Source organism: Triturus cristatus, chromosome 1_1, assembly GCF_964204655.1.
Source record: "Triturus cristatus chromosome 1_1, aTriCri1.1, whole genome shotgun sequence".
Taxonomy (NCBI): Eukaryota; Metazoa; Chordata; class Amphibia; order Caudata; family Salamandridae; genus Triturus; species Triturus cristatus.
The window spans coordinates 27,024,858-27,036,601 of record NC_140579.1 but is presented as its reverse complement, the minus strand read 5'-3'; the positions used below and the strand labels follow the sequence as shown (position 1 = coordinate 27,036,601).

At 50.5% G+C, this 11,744-nt stretch overlaps 1 protein-coding gene across 2 annotated transcripts in view; it reads left to right on the top strand.

Moving 5' to 3' along the window:
• The first annotated feature begins 1,651 nt into the window (after positions 1–1,651).
• Positions 1,652–11,744, top strand: part of LOC146869212 (flotillin-1-like) — a 164,062-nt gene continuing 153,969 nt past the window's right edge. The window contains exon 1 of one of the 2 annotated variants that reach the window (XM_085643412.1): positions 1,652–1,934. The gene's annotated coding sequence lies outside the window, so the exon portion shown is untranslated. Of the gene's footprint in view, positions 2,022–11,744 lie in introns of both variants that reach the window. The other variant, XM_085643441.1, reaches the window with a different exon arrangement.

Sequence of the window (11,744 nt, the reverse complement as noted above, 5' to 3'; positions counted from 1 at the left end):
TGCGATAGTTCCTTTTTCCGTCGCACGTATAGTAAGTTTCTTTTATTTCTTTTTTCCTGCTTAGATTCTGGTTACGGCGTTTACTTATTCATTTTCCAGTATTCACAGCGTAACTCTGTTGTCAATCTCACAGTCTTTACTCACGTTTCTTAATTTCCCTTCACAGTTTCAAATATATCTTAGTCCTCCGTCAACTTTTATTTCCTTGTATGTGCCGCTAATGTACACACATTATCCGCCGCACACTCTTCTGTTCTTGTCTCTTCAAGTTACGTAATTTCCTTTTCTTTTAGTATACTTCCCTCAAATATGCCATGCACATCTTCATGTGGGTTCTTCCGTGCGTCGTCCAACCATACCTTGTCGCCAAATTGTAAAGATGAGACGTCAGAAGGGTTTAGCAGCAAGTAGGTTTATTCTCTACAGGACGACACACTCAACCGGAGGCTAAGTGCAACACCTAACATATGATGATACTTCCAACTGTCACCAACTGTAACCTTAGAACGTCCAGCTGTCAACATTCCAGCTGGTGGCTGCCGCGCGCAGGAGGGAGGGGCGCGCGGTGGAAGGAGGCAAACATGGTGCAATTGAATTGAGCAATCAACTTAACAGTCTACTCTACCAAATAGGATCGTGTCTGCAGGAAGTGTCCAAATAGTTTGCCCAGAATCCCGGGAAGTGGACGCGACCACAAGGCTCGAACCCTGGTTCCAGCACCAAGTCGGCGGCGCATCCACCTCGAGCACCCGGCGCGTGGGGCAGCATCCCCAGACGTAGCAGCGCCCGCCCCGACTAGTAACACCTCCGGGGCCAAACACAATCAGCGCACCGGACTTGTGGCCATAATATTAATATAGCATCTTGAAAAAAAAATGGATTGCCCAGAAACACAGGATGTGGACGCGACCACGAGGCTCGACCCTGGTCCCAGCACCAAGTCAGCAGCGCATCCACCCTCTCCCGTGGGAAGGTGAGCCCGAGCTGCGGAGCACACCGCATACCTCCACCTCAGTGGCCCTTACACAGCCCGCGCAGTGCTGGCCCTGAACGGAGGGGTGCCGCTGCCGTAGCCCTCCCGGAGCGGTCCCTCCCCCCCCCTCACTGGCGGCCCGCCGCCAACCCGTAGCCGGGTAGAGCAACCCAGCCTCAGGGGAGGTGGGGGGGGGGGGGGGGGGAGGATCACTCACCGCAAAAGGGCAGCTCCGAGGACACGACCGAGTCGGCTTCGGGGTGAGGGGACAAAGAGGCCAGGCGGGGGAGGACTAAATACCTCTCCCTGAACCTCCCCTCAGCCGGAAGTGACGCGCGGGACCCCAGCAGGGGTCTCAGGCCCAAAGACTAGGCTGCCCAGGGTGCCATCTTGTGGCACTAAAGGGGCCGCCCTCTTATGAGGGTCCCCTGCGGGGACTGTGTCGGTCAGCCGGCATTACGGACTGTCCGTGAAATTTACGGACGGTTGGTCACGCTATGTGCCTCTCCTGCTCCTGTCCCTCTCCCCTCCTGCCCCCTGCGTCAGTTGTGCCTCCCCTGCTCGCAAGATGGCGCCTGCGGGATTCGTCCTCCGGGGCAGTGTCCTGGGTGGGGCAGAGATGTGTGTCTCAATGAGGATACGCGGCCTCGGGCGGGGAGGGGCATGCTGGAGGGGGCAGGCTAGACAGGGCGGGACTGATGGAGGACCCTGGCCACCCTGGGTCGGGAGAGGCTGGGAAGACCCCTGCCAGCCTCCCTGCCTAAGCAGGAAGAGGCCAGCCTGCCTGGAAGGGGAGGAGAGGGAGAGGCTAGGGAGGGGGGCGGAGGAAAGAGGGAGAAGGGGGAGGAAGGGCAGCCGTGGAGAGTACGGGAGGGGTGCTGGGGGGCTGGCACTAGGAGCCGCTTCCTGTTGCTGTTTGTTGCTGCTTTCCTGCTGCTGTTTGTTGCTGCATCAGAGGAAGGTGAGGGCTGCCAAACCGGGGGCGCGGGGGGTGGGGGGCTCAGGGGTATCAGGGCCAGGCAACCGGTGTTCTGGGCAGTACGGGGCAGTAGAGATGCGCGATAGTGCCGTGCTGCTTAGTAGGAACCGAGGGGGGCAAGGGCGATGTGTGATTCTTCGGGCAGTAAAGCTTTGGTGTTTTTTTGGGCAGTAAAAAGATACTGTATAAAATAAAGGGGCACTTGCTTTGAGGTATTAAGAGGCGGTGTGAGGTGCTGATGGGCTTTGGCCGGAGGCTGGGGCATGGCAGGAGGGAGAGAGGGTGGGGCAGTAGATTTAGGCATAAGACTCGCATAGAGGGGGCTGGGGCAGAAGCGCAGACTTGGGCAGAAGGGTGGGCGGGGTAGTGGCATGGGCTGGGTTGCTGGGGCAGTACAGGTGGCCTAAAACTTGCACGGAGAGGGCGGGGCAGTACAGCGCCGCATGCAGCAGGCGGGGTTTCGGGTACCACATGTTATTATTGTTCCTGCCCCGTGGGGCTCGGCACACCCCGGCCTGCATACTCTGCTTGTGATCTGCGTGTGCACACGCCAAGGGGCATGTACGAGTCAGCTGTTATTGTGTAAACACATGATTGGCAGAGATGGAAATAACTGTAAACAGGCCTTGTGTGTGCACACAACCGTTAGAGAGATGCAGTGTGTACGTGTTTACACCCCCCAGAAGGAGGCGGGCTCTGTGAGTGCATACACCCCAGAGGCAGGGTCTGTGAGTGCATACACCCCAGAGACAGGCAGGGTCTGTGTGTGCCTCCGAGAAATAGGCGAGCTGTGTGTGAGTACTTACAACCAGGAGACTAGCGGGGTCTGTATTAACAGGCTCTGTGTGTACCTCATAGAAAGAGGTGGGTGTGTGAGGACTTACAACCAGGAGACAGGCGGAGTCTGTATGTACCTCTTAGGAAGAGCTGGGCTGTGTGAGTACTTGCACCCAAGAGACAAATAGGGTCTTTGTATGCCTCCTAGAAAGAGGTGGGCTGTGTGAGTACATACACCCAGGAGTCCAGCAAGATGTGTGTGTATACACCTCCTAGGAAGAGGTGCGCTGTGTGAGTACATACACCCAGGAGTGCAGCAAGATGTGTGTGTATACACCTCCTAGGAAGAGGCGGACTGTGTGAGTACATACACCCAGGAATCCAGCAAGATGTGTGTGTATACACCTCCTAGGAAGAGGTGCGCTTTGTGAGTACATACACCCAGTAGTGCAGCAAGATGTGTGTGTTTACAGCTCCTAGGAAGAGGCGGGCTGTGTGAGTACATACACCCAGGAATCCAGCAAGATGTGTGTGTATACACCTCCTAGCAAGAGGTGCGCTTTGTGAGTACATACACCCAGGAGTGCAGCAGCATGTGTGTGTTTACACCTCCTAGGAAGAGGCGGGCTGTGTGAGTACATACACCCAGGAATCCAGCAAGATGTGTGTGTATACACCTCCTAGGAAGAGGCGGGCTGTGTGAGTACATACACCAGGAGTGCGACAAGGTATATGTGTGTGTTTACAGCTCCTAGGAAGAGGTGGACTGTGTGAGGACATACACCCAGGAGTCCAGCAAGATGTGTGTGTATACATCTCCTAGGAAGAGGTGCGCTGTGTGAGTACATACACCAAGGAGTGCACCAGGGTGTGTGTGTGCACACCTAGGAAGAGGTGGGCTGTGTGAGTATTTACACCCAAGAGACAAGCAAGTTGTGTGTGTATCCACTTCCTAGAAAGAAGTGGGCTGTGTGAGTGCAGACACCCATGAAAGCAGCAGCATGTGTGTGTATACACCTCCCAGAAAGAGGTGGGCTGTGTGAGTACACCCACCCAGGAGTGCAGCAATGGGTGTGTGTTTTTATACGCACCCTAGAAAGGGGGGAGCTCTGTGAGTGCATACACCCATGAAAGCAGCAGCATGTGTGTGTATACACCTCCTAGAAAGAGGTGGGCTGTGTGAGTACATACACCCAGGAGTGCAGCAAGGGGTGTGTGTTTTTATACACACCCTAGAAAGGGGGGAGCTCTGTGAGTGCATACACCCATGAACGCAGCAATATGTGTGTGTTCAACTAGAAAGAAGCGGACTGTGCTGAGTACCATACACTGAAGACAGAAGGTGTGTGTGTGTGTTGTGTGTGTGCACAGAGCTGCCAGGTCATGTCCTCCCTGGACCGGAAAACAAGCAATCCAGGACCGGTTTTGGGGTAACACCCCTCATCAGCCAGGTTAGCTTGAATCCAGTGGCAAAGTGAGGAAGGGACCCACGTCTGGGCATACCCTGCCAATTTAGGGCGAAAAAAGAAAACATAAGGAGATGATGGACGGAGCGCTGGAGCTTTTCAGACACTCGCCCACAGTCACAGATCTGGGTTTAATCCATCGTTCTTTTGCTCATTATGCCAGCCCAGTTTAGACCTAGCCATATGCAAATCAATCTTGACCCTGTTCCTCATGGGAACAGTCCAGCCTGAGCTGCCAAGCCAGGTCCTCCCTGGACCGGAAACAAGCATCCTGGGACTGGTTTTAAAGTATCACCCCTCATCAGCCAGGCTAGGTTGAACCCAGTGGCACAGTGAGCACGGGACCCACTTCTGGGCATACCTAGCGCCTTTAGGACAAATATAGCAAGACAAAAAGCTGATGGACAGAATGCTGAACAATGTCAATCATTAACTGTGTCAACCATCACATATGTGGGTTAAATCCATTTTATTTTTTCTCATCTTGCCATCCCCGTTTGGACCCAGCCATATACAAATCAGTCGATGGATTTAACCCAGATTTGTGACTGGGGGTGACTGTTCAAACATTTTCAGCATTCCGTCCGTTATCTTTTTGTTTTGCTGTGGGACTACATACACCTATAGAGCAGCAGGTGTCTGAGTGTGTACCCTATAGAGAAAATCAGGCTGTGTGAGTACATACACCCACATACACCCAGGAAAGCAGCAGTGCCTGGAAAGAAAGCTTTGTGAGTACATACATGAGACACAAGCAGTATATGTGTACCTGCTACAAAGATAGGGGCTGTATGAGTACGTACACCCAGGAGAGAAGCTGTGTGTGTATGTGTTTGTGTATGTACACCTGCTGAAAAGAAGCTGGCCCTCCAGCCCTCTTGAAGCAAAGCTCATGACAGGCAGCCTGGGCAAAGGTGCCATTTCTGCAGTCTGTCGTTCCCTAGGGATCAATAACCCGGATCTCTTCCCGCATCTCCACTGTAAAAGGGAGGACGAGGACTGGAAAGATGCTTGTCTAGCCCCTAGGGAACTAGCCATTTCCTCAAAATTGCTAATGGTCCAAGTCAACTACCTTGACGCCCAGTTGGTATTTTGTAAAAAAAAAAAAAAGGGCTGGGGCTCTCATCAGGAGGTAGCTTTGACCAGACCCTTTCTCATGTAAGCCCTGCCTAACACAGAAGCAACAAACCCCACAACAGGGGAGATGTGGCCTAATGTCCAGAGCTTCTAACTTCAGAACTGGGGAACCAGGTTCGAGTCTGGGCAGCTCAACATTCTGTCATTCTGGGTGAATCCCTTAATCTCCCTGTGCTCACCAAAAATGAAAGTGTATTTAACTGGTGCTTAAGCGCTGGTGTTTGATTATGTGCCGGTGCACAGCACCGAAAACCACTGGCTCATATTAAGCACTGTTCAGGCCACATACTTGTCCCCACGGCACCTGCAGCGGATGGGCGGGAAGGGGCTAACCGTGCACACTACCAAGCCCCAAGCGTCTTTTTTTAGGTCGAGCATGAGCCAGCACGCATGCGCTGCTCTGAGAGACTTATTGTAGACGAGTAGCGACTAGAAGCCCGTCCACTCTGCCCAAGTTTGCCATTGGCTTTTGTCATTGTCTGTCCTAAATGCTGACTTCTGATTCATCAATAGGCTTGTTAGTCCCTTTTTAGTACCGCCTCCTCTTAATTTGTCACCTCCCTTGGCGACTGGCTCCTTTGCTTGGAGTGCTACACCGCACGTGCTATTTAGACTGTGAGCACTATTTTTTTTTTTTAATCTTTTTATTAACCATAGTAATCAAATATACAAGGCATATTGTAATACATTCTTGTCAAACAGTTACAACGGAATCAATCAGGTAAGTATTACAGGATACAATCACAGGTGATTTGGTCATGCCAACAGTAAATCATCTTGAGCCGGGATTAATGGTGGGGTGCAAATGTTACCTCTATATTTATTCCAATCGTTCCAGATGCGGGACAAGCTCTATTTTCTTAAATGAGGTTCTCCTACTGCCTTCTCTACCCCCCCCTCCTGTAATTCGTGCTTTCTTCCACTGCCCGCACTCCCGTTGTCCGTGCCTTCTCGGCCCAGCCCACCCGTTGTTCGTGCCTTCCCACCCTGCCCCCCTCCCTCCGTCCTGTTGTCCGTGATGACTACCGTTTGCAATGCAATAGGTCTCGCGTAAATGCGAGTCCTATTGCAATGCAAATGCTTGTTTTCCTATGGCGTGGTCTTTTCCGCATCATACACCCTTCTGGAGTAGAGTGATTCGGAGATCTCTGAGGTCCTCGGTCACCATGTTGAGTTGGGTCCCAGGGAGGCGTTACTGGGACCGTGCTGAGAGGATATTTATTGGGGTGGCACCCTTGGTGGCCACAAGAAACATTGCTCACTGCTGGAGGTGCAGGGAGACCCCCTCCTCTGGGGTGTGGCAGATTGGCGTAGATTGGTGGGCGCAACAAGAACTACCGTTTTATGAGGCCCGTGGCTACCCTAAGAAACACTCGAAAATATGGGTGGGGGGTGCACCCATCATGGACTGCCGCTGTAAAGATATAGGGGGTGATTAGCATAGTGTGCAGATCGCCACCGCCTGTATGGCGGTGGCTATCCACCTGCCAAAAGTCACCGCCCCCACCCATTTCCCCCCCCCACCATATTACTATGGCGGGGGGGACCACAGCGGACGGGAACACCGTCCGCCGGTTTTCCGCCAGTAGGCAATCCGCCCGATTGCTTACCGGGCGGAAAAGCACATCAATATGGTGGCGTTGCCTTGCAGGCACCGCCATATATATTACTATAATGGCGGAGAAGTGCCTTTCGATGGCGGAGACTCCGCCATGGAAAGGCATGCTGTTTTTTCTTTGGGGACCCCTTGCGGGCACCCAGGGTGTTGAGGGGGTGTTTTATTGCACATAGGGGTACCTATGGTGCCCCCCTGCATTTGCATGCACAAGGTGGCAGGCACCGCCTGCCACAATGCAATGTATGCGGGATCCTAATTGCCGGTGCGGGACCGCCGCACCACTGGCGGCCGGTCCTAGCACTGCTAGGGTGGCGGGCGGACGTAAGTCCGCCCACCATTCTAATCGGCCCCATAGTTTGGTTGAAGGACTGTTTGTATTCAACAATCGAATTCAGGAAGATGATATTATGTGGTTGCACTATGTGTACCACTTAATTTAATAAAAGGTTATTAAAGAAAAGGAAGAAGCTGGCTGCGTGGGTACACACACCCCAGAGTGCTTAGCAGGGTATTTATTAGTGACTTCCAAGGAAAGCAAGCATGTTTGTGTGCACACCCCCAGAGAGTCTTTGGTGCAATCATGCCAGACATACAGGCTCTCTGCACGTGATCAAGACAGAACTTCCCGTCTGTATACATTACATGGAAATATCTACCTGCGTAGGCCCTTTGTAGTGTGAGGCAAACTCAGTTTGCACACGTTTGTGGCAGATAACCCTTTGTATGTGTACACATCCATGGGAGAGAAAGCCTTGTGTGTGTGTGTACATTGTTAGGAAAGAGACTACATTCTGTCTGTGTGTACTGCACAGACTCCTGTGTGGGTAAAAGGTTCTTAGAAAGACAGTCTACCATGTGTGTATTTTTAGGAGAGAAACACCCTACTTTGTGTGGCTTCACGGTCTTAGGAAATAAAAAACAGCCCACTGTGTATTTGTGAACACAGTCTTGTGAGAGTGGCGGCAAGTGTGTGTATACATTCATAAGTAAGAGATCGCCTACTGTATGTGAATGTGTGTGTATATACACATTTGTAGGAGAGAGACCTCCTCCTGCGTATGTATAGATAGATAGTGATCCGGCGCACTTTCCTGTTCCTGTATGCTCTGGTGTAGCGTCTAGGTCCCCTGTTTCCTCTTCTGCTCTCCAGTACATCCAGCCCTCTGTGTGGATAGATAGATAGATAACGAGTAATGGGGTGCATGTGGTACTCTGGACCATGTGATATGGTGCAGTGATGTTGTGACATCCTATACCACAAGCCTGAAGGCTGCATGGTTTCTAAATGTCATTAGAACACGAGGATGCAATGTGGGACCATATTACACAAGTTACTGGTTGTGTCTTTATATTGCATCTTTGTCTTGGGGTAGTTAACTTGAAAAGGGGGCTGATTTTCTTTTAGAAAAGAGAAATGTGTATTGTAACTAGTACGTAAATTGTTGCATGAGCGCTTTCATAGGAGGGGGATGGGTATAATTCGCAGGAGGATAATGGTTGCAGGGTTAATATGTTCAGTAATGTTACAGTCATATTAATGGTTGCAGAGTTAATATGTTCAATCATATCAATGGTCGTGGGGTTATGTTCAGTCATGTTCCAGTCATATCAATGGTCATGGGGTTAATATGTTCAGTCATGTTACAGTTGTATTAATGGTCGCGGGGTGGTATGTTCAGTCATGCTACAGTCATAATTATGGTCGCGGGGTTAACATGTTCAGTCATGTTACAGTCGTATTAATGGTTGCGGGGTTAATATGTTCAGTCATGTTACAGTCGTGTTAATGGTTGCTGGGTGGGTATTTTGGTTCATATTATTCACTCATATTAATGGTTGCCGGGGTGGTATGTTCTGTCATGTTATGCAGTCGTAATAATGGTCATGGGGTTGGTAAGTTTTGTCATGTTGCACACTTGTATTGATGGTCGCTGACTTGGTATGTTCTGTCATGTTGTATATAGTGCAGTGTTTACTTTTTCCACTACTTGCTGGTGCTGTTCTGTGTCAGAGCAGGGAACTGGGTTGTCCAACTGCGGGTGTGGCCACAGGCAGGTTTCCAGATCAGTCATGTGTCCTCTCCGTGGCTGTGTGCTCTTACCCTGGGGTTCAGTGCTGAAGGCCATGGTACTTGTGTTGAGTACACGGGAGGGTGGATTGTGGTGTTCGTGTCATTGGTCGGCTCGCACGTCCTGGATGGGGTGTGCCTGGATGGGGTATGCACTTCTTTGCTTCATGTGGCTTCTTCCGTCTCCCCGTCTTTCCACATTAGTTCTCAGGGTGTCCATGCCACCAGCATGTTCTCTGGTGGTTGTGGCGTGGGCAAGCCCAAGTGTGTCTTCACAGGGTGTGTGGTCTACCTCAAAGCCTAGTCCAACAAATTGGTGGCCCTTTGGGTGAGTGTTGCACAGGGTCAGAGTGAGGCCAAGATTGGGACCAGCACTTCACAAAGTGCCCATGTTCATGGATCCCAACCAGTCACAAAACATTGCTTAACTAGTGCCAGGGGCTAATTTGTGGAGAAATTTGGGAAAATTAAGATTTTTTTAACGCTTGTAACAAAACACATGTATACACAGAGGGCACCTTTAGCCCAAGGGGGTGTCTTGAGCTCCTAATATATAAACAAATGTTTATTGTTATCCAACTCACCTGCACTTCTCTATAGTCCATGTTTACTTCCATGCGGGGTCATCTACATGAAGTGTAAAGATATCCACTGCTGCACGCTTTCACAGAAATCTAGTGGGAAGCCGAGAGAAGGCGCTAGATAGGGGTCTCTGGGACTAGAACACACACAGTCAAAAAACCTATAATTTCAGTATAGAGCAAGATCAGCTCTGAGATCCGTGTGCATTCTTCTGCCGCAGATTTACAACAATGAGCTTTTACAGAGTAAAACCTGCTATGATAGACAATAAAAATATACGTTTTGCATATATAATTTGTTTAAAAATCTTACAAATCGCAAGGAAAAAATAAATGCTGCCTCGTCACCAAGTCTGATCTTTGACGTGAAAGAGTAGCTTTTGAGGAATATCTTCGTGGGCATCTCTGTGGGACCGGAGTGTCCTTCGATGCGAGTGGTTCGTAAATTCCTGATACAATCCCCTTGTCCAGATCCACGAGGAAAGGTCTCTGATATGAGTACAGAACCCATGTACCAGTGACGAGAGAAAATAATGTCTACTTACTTTCCACCCATGGAAAAAATCTCCTAAACCCTTAATATAAATATAATTTAGGGCCCTACCTCAATGGAATATGTGGTCCAAAATATTCTCTGAGTAATCTCTGTAGGCTTGATTGGATTTGAAGGAATGGCTCTGAAGTGTTTGTCCTAGGGGCTTAGTTTAGAGATGGAGGTTTTCTGGCGCCAGGCCGGCCTGTGGACGGTGAGCTTCTGGTTCACCCTGTGGCAGATTTAACCAGATGCAGTGATATACCAAGATAGAAATGTAACAACCTGCTCTGAATAACTTTGCATACAATATTTGCAGGTTTATAGTCTTGCACAAGGCGGAAAGATTCTCCTTCCAGATCAGCTATGCCCTGGACTCCTCGATTATTACACAAGTCAGAAATCTGGTAGAAAGCTCTGGGATTAGAAGATGGATGAGTTCTCTGGGAATAGAAGCTAAAGTGACAAAAAGGAGGAGGAACAACTAGGAAATTCTTCTCTTAGTGATTCAAGGAATAGGATGGGGGAATTCGGAAAATAGAGGCCGTAGTAACAAAGAGTAACCAGCATTGAGGGGAGAGGAGTTGGCCTAGCGGCTAGGGCGGTCGACCTCGAATCTGGGGAACTGGGTTCTAGTCTCGGTAATGACGCTGAACATCCTGTGATTCTGGGCAAATCACTTAATCTCCCCGTGCCTAACTAAAATGAATGTATCCTAATGTAACGCAACTGGTGCTATGTAAAGCGCTATATAAAACATTATAAAAAAAAAAAATTGGCATAGCCAATAGGTCTCGCCTTTGGGACGTTATAAGTGTTTAGTTTTCCAGCACAATATCCTTGGTGCAACAACATCAAGTGTTGCATGGCTAAACACTTATAAGGTGCCAAAGGCGGGACCTATTTGCTATGCCCATGCTTGTTTTGAGTGAGTGGCTCGTGCAGGTATGCCACTGTGAGGTAGAGATGCTGCGAGTGCTTTTACAGGAGCCCCTGTGACACTGCGCCTCTTCAAAATGTATCTTGGGTCTGGTGTAATACTTCTAGTCCCTATTCCCTTCTTCTCGCACCCCATGCATCCTTAAATTTCTCATGTACAGCCGGAGTTGACACTCCTATTACCCCTGCCCTCCAGTGACACTTTACCTTTTACGGGTGGTGGTGGACGTGGTGGTGGACGTGGTGGTGGTGGTGGTGGATGTGGTGGTGGTGGATGTGGTGGTAGTGGATGTGGTGGGGGATGTGGTGGTGGGGGACGTGGTGGTGGATGTGTTGGTGGTGGTGGATGTGGTGGTGGATGTGTTGGTGGTGGACGAGGTGGTGGATGAGGTGGTGGACGTGGTGGTGGTGGACATGGTGGTGGTGGATGTGGTGATGGTGGACATGGTGGTGGATGTGGTGATGGTGGATGTGGTGGTGTTGGACGTGATGGATGTGGTGGTGTTGGATGTGATGGTGGATGTGGTGGACGTGACGGTGGACGTGGTGGTGGACGTGGTGGTGGTGGACATGGTGGTGGTGTTGGCAGTGGACGTGGTGGTGGTGTTGGCAGTGGACGTGGTGGACATGGTGGTGGTGTTGGCAGGGAGGACGTGGTGGTAGTGGATGTGGTG